General features: G+C 33.4%; 1 long non-coding RNA gene across 2 annotated transcripts in view; it reads left to right on the plus strand.

Annotated features, from left to right (window-relative positions):
* The window catches only part of LOC137496855 (uncharacterized), a 167440-nt gene that overhangs the window by 34764 nt on the left and 119583 nt on the right, over positions 1-13093 (plus strand). For both annotated transcript variants that reach the window (XR_015504644.1, XR_015504643.1), the window contains exons 6-7: positions 4814-4874; positions 5022-5080. This is a non-coding gene — a long non-coding RNA (uncharacterized LOC137496855). The remainder of the gene's footprint in view (positions 1-4813; positions 4875-5021; positions 5081-13093) is intronic.

A 13093-nucleotide genomic window follows, 5' to 3' on the forward strand; every position in this document is an offset into this window, starting at 1 on the left:
TATATATGTTGCAATTTATTAAAATAAAAAAGCTCAAAATCACATGTACATAAGTATTACAGTATTTGGCGTGAAGCTCTAAATTGAGCTCTGGTTCATTCTATTTCCACTGATCATTCTTGAGATGTTTCAGCAGCTTCATTGAGTTCACCTGTGGTCAATGCAGTTAATTGGACATGATTTGAAAAGGCATACACCTGTCCATAAAAGGTCCTAAGACAATGTTTTTTTTTAATCACATTGGCAGATTATTGAGTTTGTTTTAATTAAAGAAACACTTGTTTATTTTTGTTGTTGCTTGTTTATAAAATGCTTCTTGATTTAAGATTTTTTTTTTTACGTAGTTGGACTAGAAACAAGACAAAAAAATAAGAACAGCATCTTCTGCAGTGTTGTTTGGTGTGTATTAGTGATAAACATTCAAAGTCCAAAATAAACCAGTAATATTAATGCAACATCTCCAGCAGTCAGTGTAACATGCATGAGTTTGTCCTGTCAAACCGTAGCAGAAATATGACAAATGTTCAACAATATGAAAATGTGACCTTTGTCTGTAGTTAATCAGTCTTGCGTGTCTCTGTCTTTCCATCCTCTTTTCTTACATTCGTCTGCTGTGTGTGTGCTGTGTGTGCTTCAGGCTTTATAGTGTGTGTGTGTGTCTCCAGAGACTCAGTGGGATACCAGTCAAATGTTGTAATGGTGGCTTTGAGATTGTATTTGGTTTTCCTCAATTGTTTTTAACGGATCTTAGGAATCTAGATCCTATTACTTCAGAGGCCGGCCCGAGGCACACACTCACCACACGACCACTAATCTGCCGTGCAAATTAAATCTTTCCCCTCGTGCATAAGTGTGTGTGTGTGTGTGTGTGTGTGTGTGTGTGTGTGTATGAACATTTCCCTATTACACCTTTGGACTTATTTATGTCCATTATTGCAGTACATGTGGCCATTGACATACAAGAATTGAAGAAAAAAAAAATTATCTGTTTTGTATTTATTTTGATTTATTTTTTTTGTGGACAGAAAAGTGTTGAATATGTTTTAAATGTCTTGTGAAATGTTAAATACTTTTCAATTATAAGTGGTGTTTAACTAGGATGATATTTTCTCAATACATTTCTGAACATAATAGTTTTAATAAATCATTTCTAATAACATATTTCTTTTATCGTTGCCATGACGACAGCACATAATATTTGACTAGATATTCTTTAAGATTCTAGTATTCAGCTTAAAGTGGCATTTAAAGGCTTAACTAGGTTAATTAGGCAAGTTACTGGACAACAGCGGTTTGTCCTGCAGACGAATAAAAATATTGTTGAAAGGTAGCTAATAATATTAAAATTCATATTTAAAAATGGATGTAAAATTTGCTTTTATTCCAGCCAAACTAAAACAAATAAGACTTTTTTCCAGAATAAAAAATATTATCGGTAATACTGTAAAAATATCCTTGTGAAATATTTTAAAAATAATACAAATTTCACAAGAGGGGAATAATTTTGTCTTTGGATGTATGTCAATCATTTGATACTATTTCAAGAGTTCACACTTGGCTGATGATTGGGTATAAAGCTTGTTTGGCATGCCCTGGGAGAGAGCCCTGAGCTCATAAGATCCTTGAGCCTTGGGCTCCCTCCCATTTGCATGGCGAGAGGGGAGTTTGAGCTCTGGTATATTTCGAGAACTCCCCTACTGTAGTAGCTAATGAACAGAAAGTGATTGCTCTTAAGAGATAACTGCTTACTAGGAGCATGTCTATGGAGGTGATTTGGATTAGTCAATTAAGTTGCATGTTTTTGGACGATGGGAGAAAACTGGGGAACCTGGGGGAAACCAACGTGAGCACGGGGAGAATATGATAACTCTGCACAGAAACGTCGGCTGGCTTGGTAAGGACTAGAACCAGTGACGTTCCTGCTGTGAGGCAACAGTGCTAACCACTGGGCCACCGTATCACCCGTCTAGGAAAGGAGGAGGAGTATGGGAAGGAAGGATTCTTCAAAACGAAGATGATTGTTATATGGAACTTAAGGTATTTATAGGAATCATCTGATTGGTCATCATAAATTAGATAATGCGGTACCAGCCACAAGCGATCATAAGCACGTGATCTTCTTGAAATAAGTAAAAAAATAATAATGCTGTCAATCGATAAAAAAACCCCGAATTAATCACACTTTTTTAAAAAGAAATAATCGCGATTAATCGCATTTTCAAGACTGAAACTTGTAATTTTGGCTATTCGAATGTAAAATTAATGTAAAGGCAAGACAAAACCTATTCAAATTCAAAATATAATTATTTATTGGAATTTTTGTTTAACTTGTAACACAGATTTCTTCATGTAAACCACATACCCACAATAAACCATCAAGATCCTGGCTTGACAGCCATATTTATTACAGAAATGAAAACACAGGCATGTTAATGACATTTAAATTTCACTGCAAAAAAATGCCAAAACACAGGAATTGCAGATATGGAAAATGGAAAATTGTAAAAATTTAAAGTATTGAATACAAACAATTGTACTTAACAGAAAAAAAAGACTGCATCTGCGTTAATTGTGTTAATTTATTTTATCGCGTTAAATATTGCAAATTAATCACATGCGTTAACGCACTAATTTTGACAGCGCTGATAAATAAACTTCACTTATCATATTAATAAGCTTTATTATTCTCTCAAGCAGTTTGAAATAGATATTACTTTCATTCTACTTTAAAAAAATATATTATTTGTGCTTTTTTGTGTTGCTCAGTGATGTCAACATATGCTGGGATAGTTGGTGGTTCATTTCCCTGTGGTGACGCCTGATTAATAAAGGTACTAAAAGAAAATGAATGAATCAATGACTTGCTTTTATTCCAGCCAAACTAAAATAAATAAGACTTTCACCAGAAGAAAAAAAATATATAGATAATAGGAAATACTGTGAAAATATCCTTGGGTAATATTTGAAAATGTATTAAAACTTCAAAGAAGGGATCACAATTTTGCCTTTGAATATATGTCATTCATTTAATACTTAATCATATTTACTCCTGCAATTTAAAATTCATATCAGCTTCATGAAACATTTATAAAAAGATTTTTGTTGTGCCCCGGCTGGGCCAGTTGCTCTGTAAATCACTGTTGCTCTGTAATATCAATCGAAAACATTTGAAGCTTTGAAATGATAAATAGTTTGTCATGATTTCTTTATGTTTAGATAACAATATAATGACTTTAAAATGTAATTGTAAATAGTCCAACAGGGTTGAATCTATTACCCTTCCTACGTAACAAAAAAGTGGGGTAAAAGATGTAATCAGAAGTCTTACACCTTTCCAATGATATATAGTGTGTGAAATTGTATGGATGGCTGACGTGAAACTGATGTTTCGACACAGTGTCGAGATCCCGAAGCGCAAGTGTTTCGAAACACTGCACCGAAGCATGAGCCGAAGCACTCAAGTCACGTGACTAAAGTGTTTCGAAACACCTAGTCACGTGACTAAAGCGATTCAAAGCATTGATAAGCTTAGAAACGTTTCAAGACCTGGCGAATCGTCATTTGACTCCCAAGGTCTCAAATCAATCTCTGTCTCATATGGCTTAGAGGACTGTGTGTTTGCTTAATGATTTTATGCTTTGCATGATGTTTTGGGTTCGAATCCCAACTTGTACAAATACTCTGAAATCATGGTTTTATGTATTTTAATCATGTTTCTGTTTTGTGTAGCCTAAATAGGATACAGCTACAGTTATGCCATCAATTTAGCATCATTTTTGTAACACTGTAAAACAATAATAAATATTTTTACAGTATGGTTGGGTTTATGGGTTAGGGTAGACATTAATAAAATACAATAAATGGGAAATTTAATGAATAATATAAATAATTCTTGATAACTTCAGGCCACCGTTTTTGATCTAGCAACAACCCTGTTTTAAGACAAAAACAAGACATATTTATTCACAAATTGTTTATTCGGATATCAGACCAATGTTGAAACAAAACGATACAAGAGCAAAGCATTACCAACTGGTGTTAAAGCATTTCAAAACAACTGTGACAGACCGGCTTCGAAACCTACTAACCCTGCATGGAAATCTGACACCTTATCCACTGTACTATGTTACTTGAGAATGATGAGTACAAAGTTGGGTTTAATGCCTCAGTTTGTTCAATCGTTCTTTGCTGAAGCTGTTTCAGTGCAATACATAAAAAAATGACCACTAGATGTCACTGTAGAGTGAGGTTTCGAAACGTTTCGAAGCTTCGACACATTTGCTTCGACTGTTTCAGTGTTTCACGAAGCCTCGCTTTGCCCACCACTATGAAATTGTCCATATGTGTATGAGTGTGAATGAGTGTGTTTCCCAGTGATGGGTTGCGGCTGGAAGGGCATCCACTGCATAAAACATATTCTAGATAAGTTGACAGTTCATTCCGCTGTGGCGATTCCAGATTAATAAAGGGACTTTATAACATACCCCTATAGCAGGGGTGGCCAACCCTGTTCTTGGAGTGCCACCTTCCTGCAGATTTCAGTTGCAACCCATATCAAACACACCTGAACCAATTAATTAGGACCTGATCACCACGTGATAATTACAGGCAGGTGTGTTTGATATGGGTTACAACTGAAATCTGCAAGAGGGTGGCTCTCAGGAACAGTGTTGGCCACCCCTGCCCAATAGTGTTGAATGTGAACGATTGATGAATTAATAAGCTTCATCATTTACTCATATACAGTTTCAAATTCACTTTATTTTCATTCTGTAATTAGAAAAAAAAATGCTGTGCTATTTGTTTTGCTCAGTGATGTCATCAGCACCATGGAGTGACATCATTTTGGAGGGAACGCATCAACCCAAACTGAAGTAATATAATTTTTCCCTTTGCCTGAATGTCATTTATTTAATACTAAATCACATGTATCATATTAATAAGCTGTGTCATTTACTAATGCAGTTTTACAAATATATTACTTACTCTAAAATTTTTTATTGTGCTTTTATGTTGTACAGCGACGTCATCATCAGTGCCAGAAAGTGACACCATTTTGGAGGGAGCAGCCCAAACTGATGTGAGTGTTTGCGGTTGAAATTGTGTTTATTGTGGTTTTGGGTTCAGTTTGCTATCATTTTATCTTGAATGACTGAATTTGTTGTTCAAAAAATGGTTAAAGAGTGCAAAAAGTTGCATCAAGCCATTGATACTTAAATAAGAGATGCTGTTTAAATGGAGAAATGCCTGACGTTATCCACAACTTGTTTGACATTTTGTGTGTTTTGTTGTGATTGTGTGCATAATCCAGATATAATGGTGTCTGCTGTGAACCGTGTGTGTGTGTGAGCTAAAGAGATCAGTGGTTATTGCAGTTTTGAGTGTTGTTTATATGCTGGATTTGACCACCGGAACATGTTTATGTTGTTGAGATGGGAATTAATTAGCGGGTGTGTGTGTGTGTGTGTGCGTGTGCTGATTAGACTTCATTATATGTCATATAGTCTTGGGTCATTGTGAGGTCAGACTTTGCCCACATTTTGTGCAAATAGAATTATGATTAATATAACGATATGGTTTAATGTGTTATTTATTATTATGATTGTGTATTGGGTTTAATATTTTAGTTTTAGTAGTGGTGTGTGCTTTTTCTGATACTTGTTTTTTTGTTTGTTTATTGTGCAGTAATTTATTTCAGGTTTAGTTTGATATTTTTTTTTCCTCCCTGAGTAATTTTATTCATAGTGACTTACAGGTGACACAATTTTATTTTATTTTAACTTGATTATAAAATGTATTTAATGTTAAAACTATATTTTATTTATTTTAATGAATTTCATTCATTTATTTTCTTTTCAGCTTAGTCCCTTTATTAATCTGTGCTCGCCACAGCACAAAGAACCACCAACTTATCCAGCATATGTTTTACGCAGCGGATGCCCTCCCAGCTGCAACCCAGTACTGGGAAATCATTTATTTTAATATTTCATTATTTATTTATTTTTACCAAGACCAATTAATTTTTATTTATTTATTTATTTATTTATTTATTTATTTATTTATTTATTTATTTATTTATTTATTTATTTATTTATTTATTTATGTTTGTTTGTATTTATTTATGTTATTTTATTAATTTATACATTTATTTTTATTTATTATTATTATTTTTTATTAAATTATTTTTATTTAATTAAATTTATTTGTTATTATATTTAATTAAATTTAATTTTGTATTTTTTCTACATTTTTATTTAATTTTAAAAAATTACATTTATTTTATTTTAATTGAATACAATTTTCTATTTAATTTAAATTGATTACATTTAATTTTTATTTAATTAAATTGTATTTTATTTTTTATTTAATTATTTTAATTAAATTTAAATTACTTTTAATTGAATTACAACTAAATTACATTTTTAATTGTTTTTAAACAATTTTTATTATTTTTTTTAATTGAATTGAATTTATTTTAATTAATTATAATTTTCAATTGAATTTAAATTAATAACATAACATTTTTTATTTAATGACATTTTTTTATTTTTCAATTCAATTTATTTTATATAATTTAATTTAATAAAAAGTTTAGTTTAATTTTATTTCATTTAATTATTTTATGTTAGTACTAGTGGTCAATGACTAGTATTTTATATATTACTTATTATCATAGTTTTAGCTAAAAAATAAAATAAAAATCCTGTCTTCATTACTGAATGAGCAGGTTTTGTATGACCAGAGGGTGATTAACATCATATTTTAGTTTTTGGATGAACTTCGCTCTTCATTTATACTGAACGAATGAACAGTTCAACATTCCAAATCAATCAATCCATAAAGCTTTTGTAAGTGTGTGTGCGTGTGTGCGTGTGTGCGTGTGTGCGTGTGTGCGTGTGTGCGTGTGTGTGTGTGTGTGTGTGTGTGTGTGTGTGTAGATGGGTGTGTGTGTGTGTGTAGATGGGTGTGTGTGTATATATGCGCGTGTGTGTGGGTGTGAACTCACCTCATTTCAAGGTCAATTAAGTGTAAATGAACTGGTGAAGGATCAATAGCCTGAGGTTGAGCCCCAGAGCCGTTGGCTGTGTAGAAATGGCCCACATATGCTGATCCTGCATCAGTCTTACAGTGCCCCTCTGAGACCCACACCCCTCTGTTCTATATATATATATATATATATATATATATATATATATATATATATATATATATATATATAAACCCTTAAACACTTACTGGAAAATATGATATAATTTTTTAAAAATTGAATTTAATCAAAGTTCTAGTTTAATCAAATATATACAGCAAAAAACCTACATTAAAAATCTCCCCTAGTAATTCGAATCAGAGTCACTTTCAAGTGACATAATTTTATATTTGTTTAATTAAAAACGTTTTATATATATATATATATATATATATATATATATATATATATATATATATATATATATATATATATATATATTTTTTTTTTTTTTTTATGTGTGTATAGAAATTTATATATTTTTTATTTATGTTTTTTATTTTAGTTGATGTTAATATGATTATTTTTATATTTAATATTATTCCATTTTTTTTACATTTAATTAAATTATTTTCATTTAATTAAATTTAGCAAAAAAATTCTTTTATATAATAAAATAAAAATAAAAACACTTATCACTATAATTATTACCATTTTTATTACACATAATACATACTAATAATAATAATAATAAATTACTAGTGTAAATACATTCTCTTTTTTTATACTGACAAATTAATGTTATCTTTTTCCATGTTGCAGCCCCTTTAAAATGCTTCATAATGCCGTCACACACTGTCATGTTCACAGTTACACTAAACACATTTCTGTGTGTCAAACGTGCTCATTCCCAGCACACTATATTTCCATTAACTCACTTTTCCCTCTGAGTTGAGGATTTGTCCTGTCGGCTGTAATGGGAAGAGTGCTGTGAAAGAGACTCATGGGGGAATCTGGCCTTTTCCTCCACACGCGCTGCATAATATCAGTCTGAGAGGAAAAGCTTCTGAATCGAGCGTCATCTCAGAGAAAAACCTCCTGAGAGCAGATTTCAGCTCCACAATCTGATACAGAGAGCGTAAAAAAGGGCATAATAGGTCGCTTTTAAAGGGTATTGTATACTTTTTGGGTGGCACGGTGGCTCAGTGGTTAACAGGTCAGTTGTCATTTCTGTGTAGAGTTTGCATGTTCTCCCTGTGTTGGTGTGGGTTTCCTCCGGGTGCTCCGGGTTCCCCCACAGTCCAAACACATGCTCTGAATCAACTAAATTGGCCGTAGTGTATGAGTGTGTGTGTGAATGCGAGAGTGTATGGGTTTTTCCCAGTACTGGTACTCATTTAAAACACTTGATGTCAGTGGATTGGTCCATTTTAGAAGTTGTTGCAATAATACTGCACGTTTTTATTTCCACACAAGCTGTTTAAATGTTCTCTATAGAGTGTAGAATGAAGCGATCGTCCTATAATGTCAATTCCAGATAGCATAATGTTATTTTGACAAGTGTGTGTGATCATATAGCTGGTGGGATGCTCTCATTATCGCAGCCTGCTGAAACTCGACTACTGAAGCAATCAGTATTTTACAGGGAATGGCAGCTGTTACTTTGGCTGAGTGATTTTACCCATCTGCCAGCGGCTACAGGACAAAACACACACCGCTCTGATCTCGCCACGCTACTGGCTTGCTGCTTACACACGCAGTTATTGTGTGCGTGAATCTAAATAAATACTGAGATCTGACTGTTTTTCCTGGTAGGTGATAAAACATGCATGCTTTGTAAAAATCTGTGTTATAATCTTTATGTATTCCTACTCTCTGTCATTATTCACTTAACACTCATTTGAGTTTCTTTTTTCTGTTAAAAACTATAGAAGATATTTTAAAAACAAATCTTGATATGGTACCATTGAGTTCGATAGTATTTTTTTCCCTCCAATTGGGGGGGCAATGTGTTCATTCATTCATTCATTCATTCATTCATTCATTCATTCATTCATTCATTTATTCATTCATTCAATCTTTCATTCATTCATTCAATCTTTTATTCATTAATTCAAGCAATCTTTCATTCATTCATTCATTCGTTCAGTCAATCTTTCATTAATTAATTTATTCATTCATTCAATTATTCATTCAATCATTCATTCAATCTTTCATTCATTTATTCATTCATTTATTCATTCATTAATTCATTTATTCATTCATTCAATCATTCATTCATTCAATCTTTTATTCAATAATTCAAACAATCTTTCATTCATTAGTTCGTTCATTCAATCTTTCATTAATTAATTTATTCATTCATTCATTCATTCATTCAATCTTTCATTCATTCATTCATTCATTTATTTATTCATTTAATCAATCAATCAATCAATCAATCAATCAATCTTTCATTCATTCAATCAATCTTTCATTCATTCAATCTTTGATTGATTCATTCACTCATTCTTTCATCCATTTACCTTCAGTTTAGTCTCTATTCATCAGGGGGTGCCTCAGCGGAATCAAAAGCCAACTTATCCAGCATATGTTGTATGCATTCATTTACGTTTTGATGTAAATGAATGAACATAATTAAACCAATTTGACTGTTTTGCCTGGTAGATGGTAAAACATGCATGCAATGTAAAAATCTGTGACATAATCATTGTATTTTGCATTCTCCATGGTTTCCGCTATATTCATTCTTCCATGGCGGGGCGTCACGCTAAAATTCATCCTGCCACGGCTACATTACAGCTTCTCATTCAAAACATTTTCCTTTTTTTTAATAGTGTATGATAATCGCACCAAAACGTATTAAAAGGTAAGTATAAAAACAGCGCAAACTTTTCTGTATCCGTAGTAGTGCTGTGTGTCATTTGTTTAACCCTTTAGGGTTACGTGCTGACTGACTTACAGGTGAATGATGCGTGAGGCCAGCAAACACGACGTAAAGCCGTTTCACTTTGCTTCAGGACGCATTAATGCTACTCTGTAGATCTATTAGAGACGTTCATGAATATTCCTGGTAAAATCTAATAACTGCTGGAGACATACTTGTTACGTAAACGCACTAAATCGCACTTCTGCAGTGTTTATTTAAGAGCGCACATTAAGATCTGCACGCTCTTGAGCGGCTCATATTTGAGGGGGCGTGCAAGAAGTTTTGTGCACGAGCAGAGGAAATCGGCACACAAGCAAAGAGATCCGCATGCTGTAGGCTATTACAAAAAATGCGATCTCGACTTCTAATACTGCGCTCACGACATTAGTCATTAAAATAACGCCACAGGTAGTTGGTAGTTCTATGTAAAAAAGGCCTGCTGCCACAGCTGGAAAAAATCCTAGAGGAAATACTGTTCTCTGTCATCGTTTACTCGCCATTCACTTGTCCAAAACCTGCTTGAGTTTCTTTTTTTCTGGAAAAAAGCAAATGAAGATGTTTTAAAAATTACTCTTGATATGCTACTCCTTGACTTCCTGAGTAATTTTTACATTTTTTTTTTCCTACAATGGAAGTCAATGTGTTCCAGCAGCCAACATTCATCAAAACATCTTTCAAAGGTTTAAAACCCTCATGAGGGAGAGTACATCATGATGTTATTTTCATTTTTGGGCGAACTATCCCTTTTAAAGGGCCATGAAACCCCCTTGTTCAGCAGGGTGTTTTCACACCTCTACTTTTGAAAAAGTCAGAAAAGTGGGCGTGTCCAGCTCTGTTTAGGGGGGAGTGTCGGAGGAAGAAAAGAGGCATGGTGTGGGAGTGTCTATTTGGGCACGCTGAATTTCAGAGTCAAAACACACAACCACAGAGGACAAAGTGACTGTGTTTACATGGACATCTGTAGTCGAATTATTTGCCAAATTATTAAATGGTGGACTTAAACTGCAGTTTGGCTTACTTTCAAGGAAATTCATTCATGCCCCTCGCGACAAACGAGATATTTGATTCGAGGAGCTGCTCTAAGCGTGTATTTTCATGCAATGTTTGATACCGCACGGTGAATGAGAGAAAAAAAAACTCAGCATTTCCCGGAAACTTAGATGCACACGGCAGGTAGTGTCAGAAAGCCTCGTGTGTTATTCCGGTCACAAAATCCTACACGCGGTTATAGTTTGGTTGTAGTGCTAACTTGTTTATACTCGGTGCAATAGTTTGTTTGATACGGATAAAATAAGAAATGAATAAACAAAGAGCACTGGTCGCTCACTTACCAAATCTGTAGAGACAGGACAATCACCAGCAACTAGAGCCGCGTCTTTGTTTAGAGGAGACTACAAGCGAATCCAGATCTCAGCGTTTGCAGATGAGAACAGCTCTCAGGTAAACAATAATCCTCCTTAGACACGTAAGTTATTGTTGTCGCGCGTCGCGTACACTGTTAATGCACACGTGACTCCAGCTGCGCTCTCACAGAGAGAAAATGAAAACAAAACTTGACTGCAGCAAACTATAAAAGCAACACTTCACGCTTGTTTTGCCAACACAACGTGGCGTCTCTGTCGTCTAAACACTTTGACAGTAATGAATATTAATGAAGTTGCACAATAGAGCGCGCTGATTGGTTTGAACCAAGCTTTACTCATGCATTAATGCAACAAACTGTAAGACGTAATAAGACACACTCTGGCACAGACGCCCAGTCTGCACGCTGGAATACACGCTATTATGTCATGACCGTGACGCAGCTTAAAAAATTAGTTTCAAACCGGAAGTACGAATTTGCTTGAAATAATGCAAAAACAACCAATTTACACTTTTTAGTGAAATATAGGCGTCCTAATAGTGTTTTTAGCAGTGTGGGACACATATACGTCTGTCAACAGCTCAAAAAAAGTATTTTGGTGTTTCGTGACCCTTTAAGTGTTGATTTAGGGTTTTAACTTTGAATTCTCATTAAATTACGGTATGGTTAAAGTTTGTTCTGTCTGTTTGGACACTACATTTATCGTTAGATTGAATGTCGGTGATTTGTAAATGAATCAAATTATATATTTAAATTTGACTGTTTTGCCTAGTAGACGATAAAACATACATGCAACGTGAAAATCTTTCATATATTCATTGTACATTTCCATTCTCTGTCGTAGTTTATTTGCCATTCATTTGTTTAAAGCCTGTTTGAGTTTCTTTTCTTCTGTCAAACACAAATAAAAAAGATATTTAGAAAAAAGGTTAATATGGTTCAAATTGACTTCCATAGTAATTATTGTCTACTATGGAAGTCAATTAATGCCAGAAAGCGTCATTTCTCCAAATATCTTTGTGTTCAACAGAAGAAGAAACTCATAAAGGAGAGAAAATCATGAGGTAATTTTCATTTTTGGGTGAACTATCCCTTTAAGTGTTGATTTAGAGTTGTAACTTTTGAAATCTCATTAAATTAAGGTATGGTAAAAGTTCATTCTATTTGTTTGGACACTAAATCTATCATTAGATTGAAGGCCATTGATGTAAATGACTCAAAATAAATACTTAAATTTGACAGTTTTGCCTGGTAGATTTTAAAACATGCATGCAATGTTAAAAAAATCATATAATCATTGTATATATCTATTCTCTCTCCTCATTTACTCACCATTTACTTGTTCAAAACATGTTTGAGTTTCTTTTCTTCTTTCAAACAGAAGTCTAGAAACAGATATCTACAAAAATGCTGGAGAATATGGTACCAATTGACTTCCATAGTAATTACTTTCTGCTATGGAAGTCAATTAGTGCCAGCAAGCAGCACTTCTCAAAATATCTTTATTAAGAAACCACATTAGGGAGAGTAAATCATGAGGTAATATACAGTTTTGAGTGAACTAGTTTTGATTTTGTGTTAACTTTGAAGTCTCATTTAATTAAGGTATAGTAAAAGTTAGCTGTGTGTGTTTAGACACTACATTTATCATTGGATTGAAGATGTAAAAGAATCAAAATAAATACTCAAATTTTGCCTGGTAGAAAATCCTTCTATGGATTGTAGTTCCATTGAGTGTTGATTTTAGGTTTTGACTTTGAAATCTAATTATCAAACTACGCTAAGGAAACAACCTTTTTTTTTATGTGTGTTTGGACACTAAATTTACCATCAA

The sequence above is a fragment of the Danio rerio genome, chromosome 12, assembly GCF_052040795.2.
Source record: "Danio rerio strain M-AB ecotype USA chromosome 12, GRCz13ab, whole genome shotgun sequence".
In the NCBI taxonomy this organism is placed as follows: domain Eukaryota; kingdom Metazoa; phylum Chordata; class Actinopteri; order Cypriniformes; family Danionidae; genus Danio; species Danio rerio.